The following is a 13,840-nucleotide window of genomic DNA, read 5'->3' as shown; positions in this document are numbered from 1 at the left end:
ATTCAAAATAAAGTAAAACAATCAAACAGGAGACTCAAAGAACAGGACGACAGTTTAGGATGACGCTGACAAACACCAACATCTGACCAAGTAAACCCCCACGATCTCAAGAGAGACGACGTTAGATCACATAGGACACAAGAAACACCGCAGGCAGAATCATCTGCCCTGGCCAACCCACCCTATAACCTCGTCCACTCCTTAAACGCCAACAGATACCATTCTTGAATTGAGCCGAGTGGATGCTGGCAGCTGCCACACTTGAACTGAGTCGTGGACATTGGCATGAACTAGGCCAGGGTAGAGTTGTGAATGATGACAGGTGCTGCGCATGACCGTAGGTGTGAACGCTGGCACATGCCAGGCTTTGAGCGGGCTGCGAGTAGCAGCTTGCATGAGCAGCTGGTTAAACCGTGAATGCCGACCATTGCCAAGTCTGGATGGAGTGGCTTTGGCCAACCAAAGCCACATATTGACTGGACTGACTTGGCGATCTAGCCCACGTAGATAGACATATCTACGTGGGCTAGACTTGGGTGTAGTCATAAACACCCACTAACACCGCAAACAGACAGGTTTGACAGGGATAGGCCGGACCAAACTTGGACACGGTTACGAATGTGGATGTGCGTCATGTTTAGAAGGAACAGTGGGGTCTCGACCGGTCCCAGATCCGGATGAAGGTGTGGAGATGCTTGCGCCCCCACCCGGAGAGGAAACATGTAAGTTCTGCGCTTCGCTTTCGAACAGCTATGCCAACTAACAATTTACAACCCTCGACATACACCTCTCAAACTCTAACCAAAACACAACCACAAGCCTATAAACGCAACAATCTGCACAAACTTCACTACACTGCAACAACAAAACAAACTACACATAACAGCACACAACGGCTACCGACCGGAAAAACACCCCAAGCCCAGCCAACGTGTGTTATCACGCTCTCTTGCAGGTACCATGTGTTAATATCCCAGCAAAAATATAGCGATACAAAAATATCACCATTTTTTTGCGGTGATATTGAGCCATGGACCCTGCGGAGGACACCCCCGCAACCTCTGCATTATTTTTAAATGTGCGGGGGACTCCCCCACAACCCCCACTCCCACAAATCACCCCCCCAAAAATATCACCTATGGCGAGACAGACTACCATATGTACAGCGATATTTTTGGTGGGGATAATATGTAGGGATACCCTCTTGCACTTTTCCCCGCTTATTCCTACTAACACACCCCACCTACCCCCTTTTTTTCAGAGCCACCAGAGAGCCAGGAGACCACTCCGGTGGCGATAGTGCGCGATACAAATATCCTTTAACATTAACAGATGCAGTTTAGTCTACCGGGCCTTTCTGTGCATTACACATGTATGAAATGAAAGCATCTCAAGCATCTCACCACAACGCGAGTCCAGACCAATACCTTTATATCAAAGTACCCCTGAACATAACAGGAATGCACAGGTTCATCTAATTTTTAAAAGATAACGTTTGAGCATAACCCAAGGGGTACATTATTAAAGGAAAATGCCAAAAGTACTGGGGCATCCAGGGGTCATTCAAAGAACATGAAATTGAAAAGTACGATAGGAGTGTGCGCAAAATAAAAAAAGTAATCCTCTTCCAACCAAAATAACCAACGCACACAGGATTGGGACAAAAGAGGATTGTAACATGTATGCCATTCTGTTAATCAACTTTACTCACTTAATATGCCGTGTAATTTGTCTTCATTCCTGGGCGAGGGGATTCAGCTGTTAAGTATTCGAAAATCAGCTCTGGTTTTGCTTTTTTCAGGCACCCAAGTTTCACTGCTTCACTTAAGTCACTGTCACTTCTTTCGTCATCTTTTCTCTTCGTCTACAAATTGTGGAAAATGATCTCGTTAAGCGTAGCTACTTAAACATCAAAGGCCTCTTAAGCTAACATTTTTTAAAGAATGTAGTGGCCAGGACTTAAATTTTGTATCGAGGACTTGAGTAGCAGAGGCAATCCCAGAAGCCCAGGTACAAAGCGACCCAAGGGCCCAAGCACCAGACAGCAGAAAAAAGCAAGCTTATTAATAGAAGCAAACTCAACAAACTTGGGAAGAACAATCAGCAAGAAAGCAAACTAAACCGCGGTCCCAGCTCTTCACGCCTCTCTAAAGTGCTTACACAAGGTGGTGCCCCTCTGTTTGAAGTCATGACATTTTGTGGCCCACACAGTGCCCTCAGCTACACCTCAATTGTGTTAAGCAGCTTAAAAGAAGCCCGGTTGGAAGTTGCCCAAAGTAATTTCCCGCCATTATGGATTCGTCATTCCACCACTCAAACCTGCGCCAGTTCATACCTCACCCAGTGTGCTCTGCACAGGCAATCCTGAACTGTCTGGACACCCAGAAAAGGAAGGACGGCCTGGGTTCATGGAAGCTTGGAAACCTCTGAAAAACCAGTACGTTCATACTATGGTCCAGGAACTTCCACTTGTGGTTCTGGCACGTGGCGACCTTTCAATCTATGAGAGTGGTTCAGGGCCAGATGAGCTATGTGGGTCATTTTCCACCCCAATATGAGAGCCATTTTGAGACCCAGACCCCCCACCCCTCCGTCCTCCAGAGTGTGGGCTGGGATAGGGGCAAATAAAGCTCCCACCCTCGGGCTAGCTTGGCTGTTTAGTGTTACTCCCTGGGCACTGCCACCCTGCACTGCATACTAATGAAGCACTTTTCTTAGCATGCCAGCATTGGTAATAACGTAAAACTAAGAGTGAGAGTGTGCCGAGTTTGAGACGCCCAGCCGGTAGCAATCAAACAAAAACATTCACTACTTCAGCACAACGTAGCCGCTCTAAATGTGTAGACTATACCCAGGGCACAAGTCAACTTGAGCCGGACCACCTGAAGTTCCGGAAGCAGCTCAAAACCTTACTCTTCTCCTCTGCTTCCCCTCTCTCCCGCTGACCTACCTGTCTGCAGTACCAACTGGTTGCTTCGCTACCCTCAGATTCACACTGGGTACCAGGCTCTTACTTGATCAGTCACCCTTGCACTGCCTCTGGGCCTACCACGCACTATGGGGGTGTAACTAACTACAGTCCCTGGTTGTCCTTGCACTACCCAGAGCTGCGCTGCCCTGGCTGCACTTACTCAGAGCATTGCTGCCCTGTTTTCCCCTCCCCTACTCTTGCACTTCTCATTCTCGCACAATCTGAATGACACAAGGCCTAGTAAGATAGTGTGGTTTGTCCTCCAGCCGTCTTCCCTCCCTTGTTGCTCCTAGAAACACTCATGTACAGGTGCGTCATGAATGGCATATCATTATGCATGCTACTTCAAATAAAGCCTCACTCCGTACACTGCCACATAGATAAATGCCAGCAGTGACAAATCATATAATGAGCGTCACATTCTAACTGTCTCCTTCCTTACGAATGCCAACATGTTTTAAGGTAACTGCCCACGATATTCGTGTATTGAACACTCATTCAGGAAAGTAATTCTCTGTAATAACACCTGCCACCCTTATGCGAATAAGGAGAGGGGATGTAGGCACACACAGCACGAGGTTGTGCTCCAAGGTAGTGAAGCGGAAGGTGCTGAGAAGAGAATGGTGGCCCAGGTTTCCTGAAGTAGGGCGGCTCTGGAAAGAGCGTGTGTTGGTGCTGCTTTAAGAGGCGTCCTCACTGTCCGGTCAAATGGTCGAAAATAAAAGATCGAATGACCATTTGATCGAAAGTCAAATGGTCGGAAAAAAAAAGTCGCATTTTTTTAATTTATTTATTTGTTTTAGTTTTGTTTGGTAAAAAAAAAATTAATATAGAAAAGGGAGGGTTGGGGGGAAACCCCCATTTAAAAAAAAACAAAATTCGACCATTTGACCCGATCAAATGGCATTCGATCATTTGGTTTTCGACCAAATGACCTACAATCTGTGTCCTCACAGAGTAAATAAGCCCCTTATAGAGGAAGGGTGTGCAGCTCAGGAGAACAATAAGACACTGGTGCTAGCCCTTCCCTCCAATCGGAGCTGGTTACACTGCAATCAGCCTCATACCCGGGGACTTTTTCACAAATTCCACATCTGGAAGAGGTTTGGCGCTCTGGGCCTCTGACATGAGGGTACTCCCCCAACAAGTACTATACCCACACAGTACATTCGTACCCGTACACACTCGTAAACCATGCAAACCCCAATAACACGTGCTGGATTATAAATAAAACGTTGATAACTGCCGCCCCATGGGCGCTTCATGAAAGGGTCTTAATCGAGGCATGAAGGCTCCTTGTACAATACATTTTACTGACCATTTTCAAACATTATAAAACGAAACATACGCACTTAACAGTTTAGCTGCCTACCGCAAAGTGCAAAAGAGGAAAGCGGCAGAGGGGGCACGTGGGGGGAAATCGCAAGAGGCAGAGGAAGGAAAGTGGGCCATTGGAGAAGGGGGAGGCTGGGCACACAGGGCCAGGCTGCCGTGCCGTGCGGGTCAAGGCTACGCTGCGTGGAGAGCTCCACACCCCCCGCTCCTTCCAGCCATCCCACGTCTTGTCACTGTAGGGAGCAGGACCAAAGAAGTTCCTCCCAGTTTGTCTAGATAGATCTCAGACCCGAGTATGTCGGTGTCCTGGAAGAAATTGCCAAAATTGCAACGAGGATGGATGCATGCCTTGGAGGAGCATCCTTCACCCAAAGGATACCAGATCGTTAACCCCCAAATGGACTAGCGGCGCTGGGTGTCCTTAAACAGTAGCAGACCACGCCTTGCCCTCCATCATTTTTTTTATCACCCCAAATTACCGCCCCGTCTCGTGTTCCTGGCTCTGCTCTTGCAATGATCGAATGGCCGATGGCCAACCCAAATCTAATCCGGGAAGAAATGCAAACGTGTAAAAATGGTCATGACACCGTATTACCACCACCCTGCCGATGACCCGAAGCTAACTATGACCGGGAAGAAAGGAAAACGTGTTAATTTCGCCATGACCCCTTATTACCATCCTCCTTCCTTGCGCCCACTGTACTGGCTGGGTAAGCTAGGAGTACCTAGTTTTGTTGCCCCACAAACATTTATACCTTACAGAAAACAACATTTTATTAGTGACAAATAGAGAACAATCCATACCCAGATGGCACATACTATTAACGCAATTAACCTGTAACCACCCTTAATCTTCCAGAGGCAACTAAAGTGGTTGACTGTGCCCGTTTGTGGCACCTACTTCGAGTGACCCTTAACTTGTTTGGGTGACCCATTATAACACGCGTAGCGGTAATGACAAGCGAGGGGCAAGCTTCAAATTGCTCGCCTTAGGAGTATGCGATATAGCACTAAACTCCTAATGCTGTGACGGTTAAAACCCTTCCCAGGCTCCTAACCACCGCCTCCTTCCTCAATAACCTCACTGCACCTCCGTTCCTGGCGAGCACCCAGTCAGCTTCAGCGCGCACCACCACCAATCCTGCCAGCGTGATAATGACCTATGGTGGCAGATATTCCTGTGCACAGCCTAGCAGAGGCAGCATAAAGCTATGACTGTGCGCCAGGTAACCGTCAAAACGAAAGCTTGCTCAGGCGACCGCAACCACCCACGCTCTTCTCCCTTTTACCCCAGAGTGACCTTGCATGCAAATTAATGCAATTGCATTGCCTGTACCTGCCCTGGCTACGCATACCATAGTTGTTATACTAATCATGTCCTCGATTCCTTTAACATGAACACGTATTAGAATTCCCCTTGGGCTGGGTGTCTATGATTGCATCTCCCCTCACCTTGCATCTCTGCTTCCCTCACTGTGTACTCCCCGCCCCACCCCCCATGACCTGTAAAGGGGCTTCGTTGCTTCCAAAGCTAGGCCCACGGTAAAAAAAATCCCCTAATGTTATTAGATGATGCTATTTTGTATTTGTACAGCGCCTACTCCCATCGGGATAGCTTTGAAGACTTGTGGGTTGCAACGCCCCTCGGAAGACTGCAGTATGTGCAAACATGCAAATAAAGAGCCCCACATTCATTGCGTGCAAATAGTAATTAGAATTAGGTGAATATTCAATTACTAGCTGAGTTGACTTGTTTAAAATATTGTAAAAGGGATGCAGGGGATTGTGATCAGGCGCAGAAATAGTGACCAAGTGGCAGATGGAGCACATTTTTTGTTTTGGGGACTCTGCTGTATTCTATGTGCTGCAGTGCAAGAGGAGGAATGATTTTAATAATCAGTCCATCAGCCCGTAGGGCAACTGTCCACAGTGGAGGGTCTGCTATACTTGTATTATGAGATACATAAAGTGCCCACCTACCTGGGAACCAAAAAATAGCTGCACGTAGAGGACACACAAAGGGATTACACTTAAAGTGGGAGAGTTTCAGAAGTGGTGGTAATGTGAGAGATCGACTGTTAGCAAGAAGTTCTCGGAAGAGTAAGGTATTCAGGTCCTGGATGAAGTGTAGAGGTTCCTTCTGATAAGAACTCTCGGGAGAATAGCTCAGCGGCAACGTGCTCGCCTTGGAAGCAAGACGACACGGAGCAACACAGGTTCGATCCCCGGGTCCGAGCTTAGAAACCTCCAGATATTAAGTGCGTTATAAATAACCTATCATATCATAACCAACTGTAATGTATAACGGTTTTAATAAACTTGCATGAGTAAGTACGCCAACCAGCCCATCTCATACTTATTCATCAAAATGTTGCACTCTACAACCTTAGGTGTCTGGATAGCTATATATGCAATCCTCCCTAGGGTTCGAAATGGAGAAGAGCAGGAATCTATTTAACGTGTTATCTTTAATCATTTAAACTGTAGACATTTCTGCAGCAAATCTGCTCCTTTACCACATAGGGGACCTGTGATTAAACAAAGGTCTCTTCCACTGGTACCTTAATGTGCTGCGCCATTTTACTGGGACCATGACATGTAAGCTACCACAAGGTCACATCTGCAGGTGCATTTACTCCCCGAGCTATCCTACAGGCCTAGAAACTTAAGCCAGTAGGAATTTATAGGGGGCACTACATTAGATGCAATACACCAACAATTAATCAGTTGAAAATTGAACTTCGAACTGTTACCAATGACACCATTACAAGAGGCACGAGCAGTTCCTCAGTAATGTGCATAGTGGCTAGTCAGTCTATGGTGCGCACATTATAAACAGTCAACATCGCTTTTATATGTTGAGCAAAAAAAAAGGCACTGCTGATGACAATCTTATGCATTATACAACCAATTATCTTAAGCGCGTTCTAAAAAACCTCCACAACAGCCAAACTGCAACGCCATCGGATATTGCTTTTAGTTGGCGGCTCAAGCAAGAGTGCGGGAAAGCATTCTAGGCCAGCAACACAATGCTACCTAGTCTATAGCCAACGAGCTATTTTGGACCCACTCCTCCACATCCCAGGGGTGCTCTGATAGAAAATTATGTGGATTCTCTAATGAAAACATTCAAGATGTCTATATACCACTGCGCAGAGTCACGTGCAGAACGCAAGACCCCTGAAAGTTCTTCCTGGGAGAGGACGCTGCCTGTCCCGCATGCGCAATCACACTGGAACAGCTGATGAGCACATCCGGCCTACAATGTACACAAAGGCCTCTGCACACATGTGCTCAATTCACATTTACTGAGGCACACAGCTTATTTACAGAGGCCACACGTCCTAAATTAGACTCCGTAATCATTGGCCCTACATATGTAACCCCACTGTTTACTTCCCAATTACAGAGCCGGTGCTCTCCATGCAAGTCTGTCCAGTGGAATGCATCTAGCGTGCCCCTTCCCATGCATAGCCTGGTCTGGCATCTGTGCCACAACACTCGTTGTGTATTGTTTTTTGTTTCTTTAAGCCATCCCTGCATGTGTTCAAAGTGTCCTGGGGCTCGTTCTATCTTAGGGGACCTTTTAAACACCTTGGGGCATTTCAAGGAAGAGACTTGGGGTTTTAGCGATATTAGCCGGCTTTAGCTACCCTGGACAGGATGCTGATGGGGGGGCTCTCTCTGCCGCCAACCCACTTCTCTGCCAGACTCCTGCCACAGATTACAGTGGCACTAAGTTAGGACAGAGCCCGGAGCCTTCAACTAGGCTCTATTTTTTTTTGTATTTGTACCGCGCGCGCCGAACCCTGAGGTAACTGGGCGCTTGAAAAACTTAAAGGTTACAAACATAGACAGACATACATATTACCATCAACAAAAAGGACACATCAATTAGGATCCTGGTTACAGGAGGGTCAGATAGTGAGATAATATACAATAGTAAATTACACCGGAGGCTGAGCCTTAGCATAGATAGTGATGGCTAGCTTAGTGAATACATCTATAAAAAGGGGTCATGTCAGCGGCCGGACACGAGGGTCTCAAACCAACGGGGTTTCCACTCATTAGGTACTCTCTAGAAAGCGTGATAGGTGTACTTGTGGAATTTGAAAAAAGGCAGCAGCATTAGAATGAGGTTTGAAAGTGTTAAACGTCATTGTATCTTGTAGATATGTGTCATTGTGTGCAGGTTTTATGTATGTCATGTACGCTGTCGGGTGTCATTTTTTCATTTTGCGCTGTTGGGCCGCGATGTTATTATGATCGTATGATGTGACATTTGTTTATACGCTATAGTGCTTCGTGCCCTAGAGGCCGTGGCTCGGCCCTGGGTGGGGGAAGGCGGCGCGACGAGGTGTCAGCTCGGTGGGGAGGGTGGGGGGGAGAGAAGATTAACGCCAGACGGTCGGAAAAGGCAGACATTGGGGTGCGACGGCGGGCGAGAAGCTGTAGCAGGGTGAACGGGGGCCCCCTAGCCCTCAGGGGTGAGTTGCTAAACACCAGGGAAGAGGAGAAAGTGAAAGGGAAACCGGGCCATTGGGGGCAGGGGGGCTGAACACACGGAGCCCAGCAGCTGCCTCTCCCTCCTATACTTACCATGGGCAACATCCGGAAGGTGCCAACTTCAGCGGGGCGCACTAACTCAAACGATCCTCTCGGACGCTCGCCTCAGCTCGGCGGCGGTGGCGGCGGCGGTGGCAGCAGCAGGCAGACTCGGCACTGGGCTTGCCCGGGGCTGAGCTGCAGTGTACTCAGTCAGTGTTGCCAGGTCCCAAGGAAAAATAAGCTGGATGCCCTTCAGAAACAAGCCCAAAACAAGCTGCCTCCCACTCGGATAAGCAGAAAAAACAAGCTCACGCCTACAACGACGGAGATAGGTCTCAAAAGTAAGAAACATAATATAAACATACATAGAGAGAACACACATATTTTACTAATAGGGCAACGGGTTAGGTTAATGGGAGAGAAGGAACATTCAGGGTAACCTTTCTGCTTTATTGATGCTGAATTATAGAAGTTGGTTGTAGAGGCATAACTTTCTTTTTGATGTCTGTACTGCAGGGTTTTAAATTGCTGTGCGGGAGTGGAACTGTTTGTGCAGTGCTGGAAATGGAAACAATGTTTTGGTGGGACGGTCACCTCTTTGGAGGGACAGGGCCAAGGGGCGTGGTCCCTGGCCAGGTTGCAACACAGTGGGCCTCATTACACGGTAGGCCGTAAACCATGGTGCTATTAGCACGGTACCATACCGGTACCACCATGGAGGAAAGGGGAATTACCACCCCATTCCAAGGTTGGCGGGGCGGTAATTCCCCTTTCCTCCATGGCCCTTCCCCATTCCCATTTTTACCCTATAGGGCTCAATGGGAATGGGGAAGGAGCTAATTATGGTACCGCAAATTACAGTACCGTAATTAGCACCATGGTCCCTTTGCGGGTCCCAACTTTAACGGCTGGTCTACACCAGCCGTTAAGGTCGGGTCCCGCAAAGGGACCTCGTAGTAAGGCGGTAAGGGTTTACCGGTACCGGTGCCCTTACCGGTACCGGTAAACCCTTACCGCCTACCGTGTAATGAGGCCCAGTATCTCTTCATCAAACCCAATCAGCAAAGAGCATTAGGGGAACATCTTAATAGCCACAATTTTGATTTTTAAATATGTCTTATATTGATTCAGTAAGACAACCTTTAGGTGAATAATGGACTTTTCTGTTTTGATTGATCACAATATTCACCTTAATAAAGAGAGATCTGTAAATTGCAGGACATATATATCAATTTGGACAGCTGTACGATCAGTGTCTGAGGCTTTGGAAGTTTGTGCCTGTGATAATGTAGCTTTAGATTATGTACTTGGTTGATTTCTGGACGAGCCTCTGTTCCCGAGGGTAAAACGGCACACAGTGGAGTTCGAACAAACTGCTTCCAGAAAACTAGGCAGCGCTTTCTGCCAGCAGCGCTCTTTGCCGAGTCTTCAGAAAACAGGCACACCTGGGTGAGTCATGTGCGGGCTCCTGGGTCTGGGGGACGGAGTGTCGCCACAGCGGCTGTCTTGTCAGTGTATTCCCTACACTGGATCTGCACGAAAATGAATGGCATGCAGCCCTTGACATGTTAGCGGTTTCTCGGGGCTACTTGGCTGGCATCTTTGTACAAGTAAACTAATTAAAAAGGTACCACTGTTCAAAAACATCTTAAAACAAATGTCATTTTCATTGAAGAAAATATACATTTGGTTTTATATACATATGGTTTTATGTTCGACAGTAAAAGAAAATAGCAAATAAAACAGTTTTATAAAATATGAAATCTGTGTGTGATAAAACAAAACGTACTAATAGCCTAAGACGAATGCACAGCAGAAATCACTGGTGCGTCTGGTTAGTTAGTCTAATAGCAGTGCCTTGCAAATGTCTAATACTTATACTTATACACAAGCCATAACTGTTGGCTTTTCCAATGCTTGTATTTAACAGGACTTTGAAGTCACCTAGCGGGGACACGTAGGTAGGTAATAAGATGGTAGCTTTATTCCATGTTACAGTGCCATCTCTCATTAGGAGAAAATGTACGTAACAGCACCGGTAGCACCCCACCCGGCAGTAACAGTCATTCCCAACTGTCAAAGATAGAATCCTCACACGCAACCACGCACACACGTTCTACACCAGGAACCCCTCACGAGCCCAGGCCTCGAGCCCACGAGCCATACAACTAATTACAACATATCCTCCCCCGTTGACATCACAAAGAACACCTCTTTAGAAAACTCACCCCCATTACATCATGTGTGGCCAGCACGAAAATGTACCCCAAAACACTGAAACCAGAAGTCCACCAAAATACCAACAAAGTACTAACCATACCCATGAAGCCCAGAGCAAGCAGGCCAAAGCACCAATCACCCAATAGATACAGACTCACTTAATATCTACCGAAACCCTTTGCCTAAATTTCCTGAAGTAAATAAAACACCACACGATATTTTTTAAACTCCGTTATTTCAACCCTAAATCCATCAACCAGCCAACAACAACCTTAAAACTAACCAAAATACCAACCTAACTCCAGAGACTCCGCCAAACGAGGACAAAAAAATAAAAAATTTGATCATCCACCAGTCCCAAGCTGCCCCTCAGGACGCGGGTCTGCCACACCCACAGCATCCCCAAAAACGAACACTTGCTAACACTCTAACCCCAACAAGCACAAACCTCCTACCACCCTGAGCTGTCCCTCAGGGCAACGGACCTGCCACATCCGCGCACAAACCCGCTCATCCTAGAGCAACAACCCGCAGCAAACCAATGAGCCTGGCCTCCAACATGACACTCCAAAAACAACTCACAAATACTTAATGACCCAATGCTAAGATCACTGTCAACTCACTGTCCAAAAACCCAAACAAGCTAAACACATTATCCGCAAGCCACTGCCACAGTTAACCAATGCATCCCGAAGGAAACGCCCCCACTAAATAACCCAGAAACTATATAATCCTAGAAAATAACCAAAACAAGGTAACCCGACACCAACACTCCCAATGCCGACAACCCTATGCGGTAGCAACCACAGCCACCAATAGCATTGACATCACAAAGTGGCAGCACTGCATTGTGAATTTTAGTTCACCTAACTAGGACAACCATAACCCCAAATGGCAATCCGTACCACCGTTAATAAGATGATACCCAGTAAACTAAACCATGTACTACCACATGAACCATAAAATAAAAATATAAAAACTTCATCACAAGCCCATCTCCAGCCTACACCCATGGAGAAACTCAAAAACAACTTGAGAACAAACCAACCTCCAGCCTACACTCCTGGAGATGCTCAACCCCATACAAGGCATAGACATCACTGCCTCCAAACCTGGTAAACCACGCATCCTACGTGCATACCAGTCAAATAATTGCCCAGGAGACACATACCTAAGCAACCCCAATGAGATCCCCCACGTGAAATATTAGTACACAACGGAAATGGCAAAACGCTATAAAATAATTGCGTTGACAATTGCAAAACAAATTCCCAATTAGACTCTAACTGCTGACCCATTCCCAAGTCATCCTGTAAAAATGTTGTTCTTTTTTTTTTTTACAGTAGATAAGATCACATTTGGCCTAACATTTTATAAGTCCATGCTGTAAAGGAAAACACATTACAGTTACTTTTCTCCCAGAGTCCCTTTACACCTTACCTCCCCGCCATAGAAGGGAAAAATTCATACATGTAAACATAAGACGCAGTCAAATAAGCTTTACAAAATGATCGCCCCGTTCCTTAAACACTTGGCCAATCCGGAGCCGCTCCTCAACGTGGCCCCGACAGGTCCGACGTGCAGTCACCTGATCGCCACCTGATTTGGCAAGACACCGCCAAACAACTGCAGGCTTCAGCATAACCAGCGGGACCCTGGAAACATCGGGCTTGCCCACACTGCGCTCTCACGGAGCACAACGCTCCCCACAGCTCTGCTCACGCCGACCAGCATACCGGCTAGCTGTCCTCCTCTCAGCTTTCCGGCAGCCTTTCCCGGGGCGGCTCACCCCATTGGCATGCCTCCCACTGCTCTCTGTGCCGCAACAGCACCGCAGGGAACAGAAGGCACGGCTGTACCTCCAACAGTACTCCAGCTCCAACGTACAGGGATTAGCCTTGCCGGGGCACCTCCACCTTACTGGCACTGAGCGCCCAACACGCTGTGCCAATAACACTGACAGTCTCCGCTCCGCAGCAGGTATTCCTGGAAGCACAGCGCCGCCGGGCTGCTCTCGTCACCGCGCTCCGCTGTCCATTCCGCAACCACCATAGAGTAGCACAAAGGACACCGCTGGCTGTCTCTTTACGGGTCTCCTACCTTCCAGTCCCGCAGCCAGCCCTGCTGGGTGGGGTGATTGGTCAGCTGGAGGGCGGTGTCATCACAGCTGCACCGTCCCCTCCGCAACGGTTCTCCTCGTCGCCATGTGAAGTAACCTAGCGGGGACACCTAGGTAGGTAATAAGACGGTAGCTTTATTCCATGTTACAGTGCCATCTCTCATTAGGAGAGAATGTACGTAAGGACACCGGTAGCACCCTACCCGGCAGTAACAGTCATTCCCAACTGTCAAAGATAGAATCCTCACATGCAACCACACACACACGTTCTACACCAGGAACCCCTCACGAGCCCATGCCTCGAGCCCACAAGCCATACAACTAATTACAACAGACTTCAGCTAAGGACATACATAGAGCTTATAAACCGGGTGGCTGAAGGCACACCTGGTTAAGAATTTTTTTCTTTGAAAAAACACTGGCAGGCACTTCAAGTGAAAAGTTTGATGGTAAGGCTTGCTTAAAGCGAGCTCAAAGTGTTCATATGAAGAGGTGTTGTGCTGGCAGCTAGGGGTAGGAACAGGGTGGGAATGGCCATAGGGATTAGCATGGCCATGGGCAGTCAGGTGGGCAAATAACCAAACAGCACCTACAAGCTTCGTGTCCCTCCTCATTGAGTGCCTTGAGACTGCCCCTGGGTGGTAGTA

At 47.6% G+C, this 13,840-nt stretch overlaps 1 protein-coding gene and 1 long non-coding RNA gene across 2 annotated transcripts in view; one reads left to right on the top strand and one right to left on the bottom strand.

Annotated features, from left to right (window-relative positions):
* PLEKHM1 (pleckstrin homology and RUN domain containing M1) overlaps window positions 1-9,213 on the bottom strand; it is a 351,512-nt gene extending 342,299 nt beyond the window's left edge. The window contains exons 1-2 of the mRNA XM_069634062.1: window positions 8,906-9,213; window positions 1,712-1,864 (exon numbers count right to left, since the gene is read on the bottom strand). The gene's annotated coding sequence lies outside the window, so the exon portion shown is untranslated. The remainder of the gene's footprint in view (window positions 1-1,711; window positions 1,865-8,905) is intronic.
* Window positions 9,214-12,687: 3,474 nt separating this feature from the next.
* The window catches only part of LOC138521319 (uncharacterized), a 95,472-nt gene continuing 94,319 nt past the window's right edge, over window positions 12,688-13,840 (top strand). Inside the window, exon 1 of the long non-coding RNA XR_011283013.1 lies at window positions 12,688-13,307. This is a non-coding gene — a long non-coding RNA (uncharacterized lncRNA). The remainder of the gene's footprint in view (window positions 13,308-13,840) is intronic.

Source organism: Ambystoma mexicanum, chromosome 13 (genome assembly GCF_040938575.1).
Source record: "Ambystoma mexicanum isolate Mex_15411 chromosome 13, UKY_AmexF1_1, whole genome shotgun sequence".
In the NCBI taxonomy this organism is placed as follows: Eukaryota; Metazoa; Chordata; class Amphibia; order Caudata; family Ambystomatidae; genus Ambystoma; species Ambystoma mexicanum.
Note: the sequence above shows the minus strand (reverse complement) of the source record. Positions and strands in the feature narration are given on the sequence as shown.